This window comes from Hemitrygon akajei, unplaced genomic scaffold, assembly GCF_048418815.1.
Source record: "Hemitrygon akajei unplaced genomic scaffold, sHemAka1.3 Scf000061, whole genome shotgun sequence".
Classification (NCBI taxonomy): domain Eukaryota; kingdom Metazoa; phylum Chordata; class Chondrichthyes; order Myliobatiformes; family Dasyatidae; genus Hemitrygon; species Hemitrygon akajei.
In genome coordinates, this window is record NW_027331947.1 from 4178145 (window position 1) to 4190823 (window position 12679).

General features: G+C 44.9%; 1 protein-coding gene across 1 annotated transcript in view; it reads left to right on the plus strand.

Moving 5' to 3' along the window:
• Positions 1-5729: 5729 nt before the first annotated feature.
• Positions 5730-12679, plus strand: part of LOC140721769 (NACHT, LRR and PYD domains-containing protein 3-like) — a 36447-nt gene continuing 29497 nt past the window's right edge. Inside the window, exons 1-2 of the mRNA XM_073036565.1 lie at positions 5730-5805; positions 11631-11798. The gene's annotated coding sequence lies outside the window, so the exon portion shown is untranslated. The remainder of the gene's footprint in view (positions 5806-11630; positions 11799-12679) is intronic.

Genomic DNA, 12679 nt, shown 5'->3' on the forward strand with positions numbered 1-12679 from the left:
CGCCGAGGATCCGCTTCAACACAGAACGGAAAGAAAACCACCTCCCATCCGGAGGCTGAGCATGCTCAGTGCAATTGGCTGGTCGATAGAACGGGGCGGGGCAACGGAGACAAAGAGGCAGATGCTGCAGATCTGTGGTAAAATTTGATCACGTGACCGACGTGTGGGTCTATTTCAGTCAAGTTCAACATCACCGGCAGCTGACATCAAATTTGCTGTCTTTACGACTGCAGTATAATAAAAACATAGAGTTGCACAGCACAATACAGACCCTTCGGCCCACAATGTTGTGCCGACCCACAAACCCTGCCTCCCATATAACCCCCCAACTTAAATTCCTCCATATACCTGTCTAGTAGTCTTTTAAACTTCACTAGTGTATCTGCATCCGCCACTTACTCAGGCAGTGCATTCCAGTGAAAAACCTTCCTCTAATATCCCCCTTGAACATCCCTCCCCTTACCATGTTCTCTTGTACTGAGCAGTGGTGCCCTGGGGAAGAGGCGCTGGCTGTCCACTCTGTCTATTCCTCTCAACATCTTGTACACCTCAATCATGTCTCCTCTCATCCTCCTTCTTTCCAAAGAGTAAAGCCCTAGCTCCCTTAGTCTCTGATCAGAATCCATACTCTCTAAACCAGGCAGCATCCTGTTAAATGTCCTCTGTACCCTTTCCAACGCTTCAACATCCTTCCTATAGTTAGGCGACCAGAACTGGACACAGTACCCCAAGTGTGGCCTAATCAGAGTTTTATAGAGCTGCATCATTACTTCGCGACCCTTAAACTGTATCCCTCGACTTATGAAAGCCAAGACCCCATAAGGTCTCTTAAATATCATATCTACCTGTGAGACAAATTTCAGGGATCTGTGGACATGTACCCCCAGATCCCTCTGCTCCTCCACACTACCAAGTATCCTGCCATTTACATCGTACTCTGCCTTGGAGATTGACCTTTCAAAGTGTACCACCTCGCACTTCTCCGGGTTGAACTCAATCTGCCACTTCTCAGCCCGCTTCTGCATCCTATCAATGTCTCTCTGCAGTCTTCGACAACTATCTACAATACCACTATCCTTTGTGCCGTCTGCAAACTTGCCACCCCACCCTTCTACACCAACATCCAGGTTGTTAAAAAAATCACGAAAAGTAAAGGTCCCAGAACCGATCCTTATGGGACACCACTAGTCACAACCCTCCAATCCCAATGCACTCCCTCCACCACAACCCTCTACCTTCTGCAAACAAGCCAGGTCTGGATCCACCTGGCCAATCTTCCCTGGATCTCATGCCTTCTGACTTTCTGAATAAGCCTACCGTATGGAACCTTGTCAAATGCCTTACTAAAATCCATGTAGATCACATCCACTGCACTATCCTCAGCTATATGCCTGGTCACCTCCTCAAAGAACTCTATCAGGCTTCTTAGACACGATCTGCCCTTCACAAAGCCATGCTGACTGTCCCTGATCACACCATAATTCTCTAAATACCCATAATCCTTTCTCTAAGAATCTCTTCCAACAGCTTTCCCACCACAGACGTAAGGCTCACTGGTCTATAATTACCCGGACTATCCCTACTACCTTTTTTGAACAAGGGGACAACATTCACATCTCTCCAATCCTACGCTACCATTTCCGTGGACAACGATGACATAACGATCCTAGCCAGAGGCACAACAATCTCTTCCCTAACCTCGTGGAGCAGCCTGGGGAATAATCCGTCAGGTCCCGGGGAATTATCCATCCTAATGTATTTTAACAATTCCAATACCTCCTCTCCCTTAATATCAACATGTTCCAGAACATCTAGCTTACTAATATTGTCTTCACCGTCATCAAGTTCCCTCCACAGCCTCCAGGCACATCTTCCCACCTTTATCTCTAATCGGTCCTACCTTGCCTCCTGTCATCCTTTTGTTCTTCACATAATTGAAAAATGCCTTGAGGTTCTCCTTTACCCTACTCGCCAGGGCCTTCTCATGCCCCCTTCTTGCTCTTCTCAGCCCCTTCTTAAGTTCCTTTCTTGCTACCCTATATTCCTCAATAGACCCATCTGAACCTTGCTTCCTAAACATCATGTATGCTGCCTTCTTCCACCTGACTAGATTTTCCACGTCACCCGTGGTTCCTTCACCCTACCATTTTTTATCTTCCTCACTGGGCCAAAATTATCCCTAACATCTTGCAAGTGATCCTTAAACATCGCCCACATGTCCATAGTACATTTCCCCGCAAAAACATCATCCCAATTCACACCCGCAAGTTCTAGCCGTATAGCCTCATAATTTGCCCTTCCTAAATAAAAAAGTTTCTTGTCCTCTCTGTCGCCTAGATGCTCACCCACTGAGAGATCTGCGACCTGACCAGGTTCGTTACCTAATACTAGATCTAGTATGGCATACTAGTCCTCGTCGGCCTGTGAACATACTGTGACAGGAACCCGTCCTAGCCATACTGAACAAACTCTGCCCCGTCTAAACCCATGGAACTAATCAGAAGCCAATCAATATTAGGGAAGTTAAAGTCACCCATGATACTAACTCTGTTATTTTTGCAACTGCCTCCCAATCTGCTACTCGGTATATCTGCTGTTACCAGGGGCCTAATAGAATACCCTCAATAGAGTCACTGCTCCCTTCCAGTTCCTGACTTCCAAACATACTGACTCAGTTGAGGATCCTACTACATTACCCACCCTTTCTGTAGCTGTAATAGTATCCCTGACTGTACTGCCACCCCTCCTCCCCTTTCACCCCCCCATCCCTTTTAAAACACTGAAATCCAGGAATATTGAGAATTCATTCCTACCCTGGTGCCAGCCGAGTCTCTGTAATTGCCACGACATCATAATCCCATTTACGTATCCAAGTTTTCAGTTCATCACCTTTGTTCCTGATGCTTCTTGCATTGAAGTACACACACTTTAGCCCTTCTGCCTTATTACCTTTACACCCTTTATTCTGCTTCTCTGTCCTCAAAGCCTCTCTATATGTTAGACCTGGCTTTACTCCATGCACTTCTTCCACTGCTCTATCACTCCGGGTCCCATCCCCTTTGCAAATTTGTTAATTAGTTTAAACCCTCCTGAAACATGCTAGCAAACCAACTTGCAAGGATCTTGCTCTCCCTTGAGTTCAGGTGCAACCCATCCAATCTGTACAGATCCCACCTACAATAATAAACAATAATAACACACGACGAATTACAGTAACTATATATATAATGTAGCTACATTAAATGAGTAGTGCAAAATAAAACTAAACAATAAAAATAAATGATTAGGGAGGCTGAACTGAAGTGCGAAAGTTTTTGAGAAGCCCAGATAAATGGAAAGGGCTTAATTCACCATTAAATGCGGGCATATATCGGGAAACATTTACTGCACTTTGGCACGTCGTAACAGGGGAATTGAGTTAAAAAAAATCCCAGCCACAGCGAGAGAACGTGAGAGATCTGGATATCACGGTGTTGTCTGAGCGGACATGCACGTGGAGTAGTGTCCCGCAGATGCTGCAGACCTGCAGTAAATTGGGAGTTCGGAACTGGATCACGTGATGGGTGGAGTGTCCCCCACCTGAACCGGTGACTCTGCTCCTCGGCGCTCACAGGCTGCCGACCCACCTGCCGTATTTTCCCGTTCTTTCATATTTTTAGTGCCTACAATTTTAAATTTTCCCTCTGTATCTTCCCCATTCCACTCCTCCGGATTACAGAGTCACGGATTCGATCCTCATCACAGTCCAACAGACAATTCAGAGCCATACTGTAAATATGCAGATTTCATTCACACCACTTCTATAAAAGAGTACAGAGAAGATTCACAGGATGTTGCCGGGACCAGACGACCTGAGTTGTATGGAAATACTGAATTCGTTAGGACTTTATTCCTTGGAACGTAGAAGATTGAGAGGAGATTTGACAGAGGTAATGATGCGGGGTATAGCTAGGGTAAATACAGGAAAATTCACCTGCGTATCTGCCCTGGTCATCTATTGTATCCCGTGTTCCCGATGCGGCCTCATTTACATTGGTGAGACCCGCCATAAATTGGGAGACCGTTTTGTCGAGCATCTCTGTATCATCTACCACAAGGGGACTTCGCAGTGGCCAAACATTTTAATTATGATTCCCATTCCGACGTCTCGATCAATGGCCTCCTCTTGTGCCAAGATGAGACCACCCTCAGGGTGGAGGTACAACACCTTATATTCCATCTGGGTAACTCCAACCTGATTGTATGAATATTGAATTCTTCTTCCAGTAAACAAATCCCCCCCCCACACTTCTCTATTCCCCAATCTGAATTTTTATTTCTGCTCACCAGCCTATTACTTCCCACTGGGTTCCCTCTTTCCCTTTCTCCTATTGACAACGCTCCGATTCTTTCATCTCCAGTCCTTGGCCTGTCCTACACTTGACTTCACCTATCACCTCCCAGCTCGCCTCTTTCTCCATCCTGACCTTTGTATTCAGATCACTTCCCCCTCCTCCTCAGGAATGAAAAAGGCTGGTGGTCCAAAATGTCGCCTATTTACTCTTTTCCATAGATAGAGCCTGTTGTGCTGAGATCCTCCAGCATTTTGTATGTGTTGTTTTGGATTTCCAGCGTTTGCAAGCTTTCTCCTGTTTAAGTGTGGTAATAACCGTAACAATTATTTGGGCTTTGTTGAGATTGTACCTGGAATATGGTGTAAAATCCCGCTCCCCATACTAACACGGGTTATACAGACCAAAGGACAAACTGCCGGAGGAACTCAGTGGGTCGGGCAGCATCTGTGGAGGGAAATGGACCTTCAACATTTCGGGCCGAGACCCTCCCTGTGGACTGAGAGTGGACGGGAAATAGTCAGAGAAAAGAGGTGAGGGGTGGGGATGGGGCAAGAGCAGGGGAGTGAGAGGTGGATCCAGGTGAGGGGGGAGTTGGGAAGGTGGAAATAGTGACAGGGGTGTGAGGTGAGGGGTTGGGGTAACACGGGGCTGCAGAAGATATTTAATTCCACGGAGGATTATAAGAAGTTAGAGAGTGTTTGTTTCAGAGATTCACCAGACTGATTCCTGGAGTACGATGAAGACTCAGTGATCGTCTTCACATAAAACAGTGGTCGGCAGATGTGTGGAGACCGATGTGATCGAGGAAATGAGGATCGGGCAGGAACATGTGACTGAGATGAGAGAGCAGCCGTCATCCTGTTGATGGTTTGAGGGGCTGAATGGCCTCTCCCTGCTGTTTCTCACTTGATGTTTCAGTGTTCCTGTCCAGTGAGGCTCCGGAGGAATGTGAATAGAAATTAGTGTTTCTAAACGTATGAGTGATTTCAATGAAACCTGCACAAATCGGGTGCGGATTTAGTATCGGACCGGGACGGGAATTGATTCCCTAACTCTGAGAAACAGGAGGTGGAGCAATGGGGACGTGAAAGATGCAGAGGGAAAAAATTAAAAATGTAGCCGGTGTAAATATGAAATAATATGCAAAATGCAGCAGTTAGGTCAAGCAGTGTGTGAGGGGCAAGAAGCAGTTACCGGTTCAAGTCGGAGGCCCTCCACCCGTCACGTGATCCATGTTCTCGCTCCCATTTCAAACTCAGATCTGCAGTATCAGAGGTTCTCGCTTCCGAGGCCCCGCCCCCGCTCCCATAGTACCCGGATGGGCGGTAGATTTCTTTCCGTTCTCTGTTGAAGTGGATTGTCACCGGGAGCCAGTGGACCGATCGCTGTCTGCAGGACAAATTGATCAAGTTCTTATCGGTCAATATTGAGGCCGGTCACTCGGGGTGAAAGCGACCGACAATACCCATCGGTGAGTACTGAAGCCGTTCCCGGGAGAGGGGATCCTGATGTTGTGCAGAGTCCCGTCAACTTCCCCGAACTGGCGGCCTCGTCCCGCTTCCTGGACACAACCTGTCGTGGTCGGTCCGGGTTATGGGACCTTCACACCGAATCGCCTGAGATGAGCCGCCGCTCAGCCCCTGGTGTTCTGGTCCCAGGAGCGGGATGAGGTGGTGATGTCGAGACTGAACCCATCCATTAAGATGTACCTGGTGAACTTTACCTCCATCACCCGGCCCGGTATCGGATCCAAACTTCACCAGGATCGACGCCTGGGTTCGATCATTGTTTTACATATTTCCAGCACACTAGAAGCGGCCGTTCCGCCTGTTGTGTTCTTGCAGACTCGAGGGTTAAACAGAGTAATCGCACCCTCGGGACACTGCTCCACGTGTATGAGTAGTTTCATCTTTCCCCGTTCAGACAGGACAGTGAGATCCAGATCTCTCACGTCCTCTCGAGGGATTGGGAAGTTTATTTCCATCTTCTTTCCATTGCTACGACTTGCCGAAATGCTGACAGAGTTTCCCGATATCTGGCCCTATTAATGCGAGATTTAAGTCTTGTTCATGTTTGTCCAGCCTGTATCCCAATGCCGCAATGATATATTTCAGCAATCTCTCTTCTGAACTTTGTCTTCATTGTGAAGTTTTGTACTGCACCTTTCTATTTATTTATTTGTTTATTTATTTGTTTGTTTGTTTGTTTGTTTATTTATTTAATTAGTTAGTTAATTAGTTAGTTATTGTTCGCTAGGAATACCAGAGGTTTAGTTGGACACAGCACATGGCAGGGAAATAAACAGCCATTTCCATTTTAGTTTCACCGTTACAAAATGGCTGCAGTGTTAATCTTTGCCATAATGGAACCCATAGCATGTGAAGTTGAGTTTGTTATTTCCTTTTTCAGTTATTTTCGGTGAGCCACTTCCTCTGTTTCCAGGGTAACGGCCCGTCAGAGCTGCAGCAAGTGTTGCACTTTTTATCGCTCTGTGGTCACCGCCTCTCAGCGTAGAGACAGTGGCCTCGGGAACAAATGTAACAGAATGATAGTGGGAGGAAAGGATACTGTGAGCATTGACTGTGTGGGATGTATTACACCAGGGTCAGAATGAACTCAGAACTAACAGAGTGGTTGGGGTGGGGTGGCATTTACAGTTCAGGGTGGCAATCAGTTACTATCTGTGCATTAAAATGAAGAGGGAGAAAATACTACAGTTGCAGGAAATTTAAAGTAAGGAAGGGAAAATACTGGAGACACTCGGCAGATCGGCAGCATCTCGGACAGTCTCAGTTCTGGAACTGGGTCTTCCACCATTTGTCCTTTCAGAGATGTAGTCTGATGTACTGAGTTCCCAGCGTTTTCTACTTTATAATTTTACATTTTGTTCCTGCTACACTGCAGGAAACATGGCAGCCCGCTCTGCAGGGCAAAATCCCACACAGCGATGACATAGGGATCAAATGCGCTCGGTTTAGCTGCTGGGGACAGGCTGAAGTGTATCCGCATCCTCTATACAGACCGGGGAACCAGCCTGAGCACCGGCCCCGACAGAGGGTCATTAGCTTCCAATTCCACTTTAGTTTTCAATCGGAAATGGCAGGAACACCACAGCAAATTGCCGGCACCAAGGTGTCTTTGTATGGGTGATAATATTGGGCCGGTGACTCTGATGATATGGAATTGGCAGTATACGGACTACAGTCCAGGTTGGTAATTCTGCAGCTGGAATCGGAATTTTCTCAGTCTGCAGTGAAGCTGAAATCCCGGGCGGTTGGGCATTGGTTGTGGGGAAATCACCGTCTACACTGTCCAATAGGATATCATATCTGTCAAGTATTTTGGAGATTATTTAAGAATGAACCAGGGCGTCAGGTGAAGTTGGGCAGTGATGTTGTTCATCTGAACTTTGGTAAAGTCTGTAACAAGATCCTGCATGGCAGCTGATCGGGAAGGTTCGGTCACGTGGGATTCACAGGGAGCTGGCGAGGAGGATTCACACCGGGCTAGAGAACAAGAAGGAGATGGGGATGAATGTAGATGGTTCTAACGAATGGAGGCCTGTGACAAGTGGGATGTGAGTGTCAGTGTTGAGATCTCTGTAATTTATTATTCATGCCATTGATCTGTATGTGAATGTACATGGCTACACAGAGTATTATGTACCGTTGTGTTCACCCTACTGTAGTAAATATATTATCAAGCTGGAGACAGTGCAGAAGAGATTGCTGAAGATGTTGCCTGGACTACAGGGCCGAGTCATAGGAAGCATTTGGCTGAGCTGGATCTTTAGTCCAGATGAGAATGAGGGTGACATTGTAGGAGTTCGTGAAATCAAGATGGAATATAAATAATGAGGTTGGTCGTGGCATTTTCCCCAGGATTCAAGATTCAAAATTGTTTGATGTCATTCCAGCACACAAGTGTGAAAGAGAACAAAGTAATTTTTACTCTGGATCCAGAGCAAAACAGAAAAAAAAAAAATCATCGAGACCACAATAATAAACAAAACACAATACATAAAGTATGATAGTTTAAAAAGATTTACTGTATGTCTATAAAGTGACGTTAATCACAGGAGTGTCTGGACATATGAGACTGACATTGATTCTTCTTCTGCATGCGACTTGCGCGTTACACACCTGGGCGATCATGGGTCTCTACATCCAATGATTCCTCACAGCGTGAATGATATCTCGCACACTTATATCTGTTAGTTCTTTCACAGTGTCCATATATTTTCTTCTTTGTCTTCCACTTCCGCGTTTCCCAGGCATACGGCCTTGCAATGTAAGGCATTCTATTTCTCCCTTTCTGATGACATGATCCAGGAATTTAAGTTTCCTCTCATTTAATGTTGTCATTAAAGATCTTTTTTTATGGGCACGCTGGAGTACTGTCTCATTAGTTACCTATCTCTATGTGATATTTTCAGCATTCTTCTAAAAAAAAACACATTTCTGTTGCTTCTAAGTTTCTTTGGAGTTCTAGTGTTACAGTCCACGTTTCGGAAGCATACAGCAAGATTGACCAGATGTAACATTTCAGTAGCCTAAGCCTTGTTGTCATAGAAATGTGTCTGTTGGTAAAAATGGGTTTCATTTTTTGGAAGTTGGTTTTGGCAATGGCAATTCTTCTTTTTATTTCTACTTTACTTCTCGCATCTTGTGATATAAAGCTACCAAGGTATTTAAAGCTGGTCTTTTGTTCAACCTCTTGGTTACCGATGGACAATTGGCAGTTGGGAGTATGCTGCTCTTTTTATATTACCATATATACATTTTCTTTACCGTTGATGGTTAGACCAATATCTGTACTTGTTTGTACCCTTTATCTAGGAGGATTTGTAGGTCTATTGCAGCACTTGCTATTAGGGTGGTATCATCTGCGTATCTTATATTGTTGATGTAAACACCTCCAATTTTTATCCCATCTAGGTCTTCTGTTTCTCTGAGTATCATTTCAGTATAGATATGAAATAATTTCGGTGAGGCAACGCATCTCTCTCTAACTCCCCTTTGAATTTTAGTCCAACTGCTTATATAATCATCATTTTTACCACCACTGTTTGATTCGAATATAAATTTTGAAGCGGTTATTGGTCCCTTCTGTCAATGTTTAGTTAAGTGAGAACTTGAAATAATTTTCCATGTTGCACTTTGTCACATGCTTTAGTGAAATCAATAAAACATAAAAAGAGATCATTTTGATATTCAATTGCACTGCTAAGAGTGTTGTAAAGCAGGAACTACCATGAGATTTACTGAATGCACCGCAAAAGGGTAAAAACAACCACTGGAATTTTAGTATCACCATTACAAAATGGCTGAATGTTCTGTTCATTTTTGTCACAATGAAACCGAGAACGTGTCACACTGAGTTTGTTATTTCCCCGCTCGGTTGTCTTTGCGAGCCAGTTCCTCCGTCACCAGGGCAACAGCTCACCAGAGCTGCAGAGAGTGTTGAACATGTTTATCGCTCTCTGGTTGCTGACTCTCAGCGGAGAGAGAGAGTGACCTCAGATACGAGGATGCTTTGAGCATTTACTGTCCGGGAGGGAATGAAGAAGATTGTAGGGATTGTATTTATGCGATTCTGTTCTGGGGGTCAAACATCTTGCAGTCAGTCAATCGTTTCTGCATCAAAAGAACAAAATGAAATCTCCTGCACTGAGTTTCCAGTGTTATATTTTCAAATTTATATTTAAAACATTTTGTTCCTGTTACACGACGAGGAAAGTGGCTGCTAATTGACCTGGGCTGCACTGCACTCAACAATAAAATAATGAACAACTGTGTTCAATGTAACTGTGGGAACAAGCTAGAATGTATCAGCACCCTCTTTGTGATCCAAGACCCATTTTTTACAGCTAATCCCCGTCTAGAAAGAGGATCACCAGGCTCCAGTTCTGTCATGCTTTGGTGTGGAAGTGTAAGTTTTTGAACTGTGATTAGCTGAGATACTGCCGCATATTACCGGCAGCAAAGAGCCCTGGGAGAGTTGGTGCTTGAGATATAATCTTGGGATGGGGGCTCCAGGAATATGGAATTTGCATTGTTTGTGCTTTGGTCTACGTTGGTGCTTTTACAGAAGCAGATATCTCCGGTGTCTGGATATTGGTAGCGTGAATCTTTCAATGTGAGATGTGGGAACACCCAGTGTGAGATGTGGAAAAGATGTGCCAGGCTCTCAGTGTGGGCTGTGACCCTCTGAGGTTGGATCCTGGGTTACCACACATGTCTTGAACCAGATAAAATGAATCAGGGGATCAAGTTGTCCGGGTTTATGTGACGTTGAGCGAGTATTTCTGTTCTGTGCTCACATGTTTGGTTCTGAAGTTCCTTTGGAAGCAAAGCAGAGAATGAGTTCCCATTCCATCCCTCACAGGGAGAGGCTGTGATTAAATACGCTGTTTTGTGTTTGCACCAGTAGAAATCGACCGGGGTTTCAGAATTCAATTCACATTTGGACTTTCCCCCTCACTGTCACCTGTCTATCTGCCAGTGGGAGTCACACAGAAACTCAAGATGCTGAAAAGTAAATCAACCCCGCCCATAAAATCTAGAGTTGGTGGGGGGGGAGTTAGGGCGGGAGTGATTATTTACACCAACCGAATAACAACAAGCCCGGATGCAGTGGAAATGGAGAGGGTGTCTGGATTAGACGGAGAGTCTGGGATCTGAGAGTGCAGCCTCAGAATAAAGAAGCATCACTTTAAAATTGAGATGAGAGACATTACTTCAGCCAGAGGTTGTTAGATCTGTGGAATTTGTCACACAAACAGTGATGGAGGCGACCGCTGGGTATATTCATGTTCTGGGTTGCTAAATAGGTCGAGTGTTATAACAGGGAAGCAAGGATACGGTGATGGAAAATAATTCTCCATGATTGATTATGGAGCAGACTGGAATGACCGAATCACTTAATTCTACTCCTGTATATTATGACTTGTGTCTTATACCATGACTGAACGATGACTTCCTTGTATCCCATTACAAACAACAGGAAATCTTCAGGTGCTGGAAGTCCAAGACACACACACAAAATGCTGGACTAACTGAGCAGGCCGGGCAGCATCTATGGAAGAGAGTAGCGTCGACATACAGATGCTGCCTGGCCTGATGAGTTCCTCCAGCATTTTGTGTCTGTTCTTTTGTGTCAGGCTTGGTAAAGAGTGAGGGGCAGTTACAGATTTCTTCACTCGGATTATGACACAGCGTTCAAGATTTAAATTTCAGGTTAATGCTTTGTTCTCGTTTGTTTTAGTAACATACTTCATTATCTCTCTGGTTAAAGTTAGACCTGCGGTGAGAGATTTATTGGAAGAGAAGTCCACGACTGGAAGCAAATCCCAAATGTAGACGAGGGAACAGCAACAATGAACCAGCCCGACGACGGAGAGCACCAATTCGAGAGAACCCTTCTGACTCGGAGTTTCCATTGATTCAGTCAGGAGAAAGTTTGGTGAGTCTCATTTACTCAAACACTGGTCCTTTAGACATTACATTTCTGAACCAAGGAAGGCAGGGAATAGCTGGAGTGAGACTGAATGAGCCTAGAAATACCAGTTATGCCAGTTGCAATCATTCCAGATCTGCTAATGTGCTGTCAGCATCAGCTCCGTGAAGCCACGCACACTCGCTCATATTGTTTGCTCATTTGAAACTCTTATCAGTTCTGATGTTTCCTTGCTTGTCTGTGTTAGGTCACAATAATCTCAAAATGCATTTAGAATTTCCTCCATTTATAAGAGGCCGCAGTTTTTTCCTGCTCCAGTGATTGCAGAAATGTGGAATTACCGTGAACTACAGCAACATGTCATTGACTCCTCTGTCTATTGCAAGCTGCAATGATATACTTGCCCTCGAGTGTATCGTCGTGCAAGCCTCTGCTAAGAGCAAACCCTCTTGAAGCCAAATGTCCCGGCACCACATTTCATTCAGTCCAAACTAGCAAATGTCAAACAATAATTTACATTTACATACCCCGTCGTCATCAAAAACTTTTCTTCTAACAAATAGTCAGAACCTATGAATCTGTGAATAAGCATAAATAGGTTTTGCAATGTTCCCATTTGACCCTGTACCATGGGTTATATCTGTACTTGAGATGAACAAGTGCTCTTGCAGCCAGGACTGCTGGAGCTGCCGGAATCGGTTTAAACTCAATCATTTCGGGATGGGAAGCAGCGTGTTGGGTCAGATGATGAAGCTGTTGATATTAAGATATATCCAATGTTCAGAGAGACTGTGAGAGGTTTGGCTGTGGACTGGCTGTGTGCTGTGAAAAGCAGCAACAGTTTCAGCTCCCCCCACACACACTCCCCCTCTCACCTTCCTATTTTT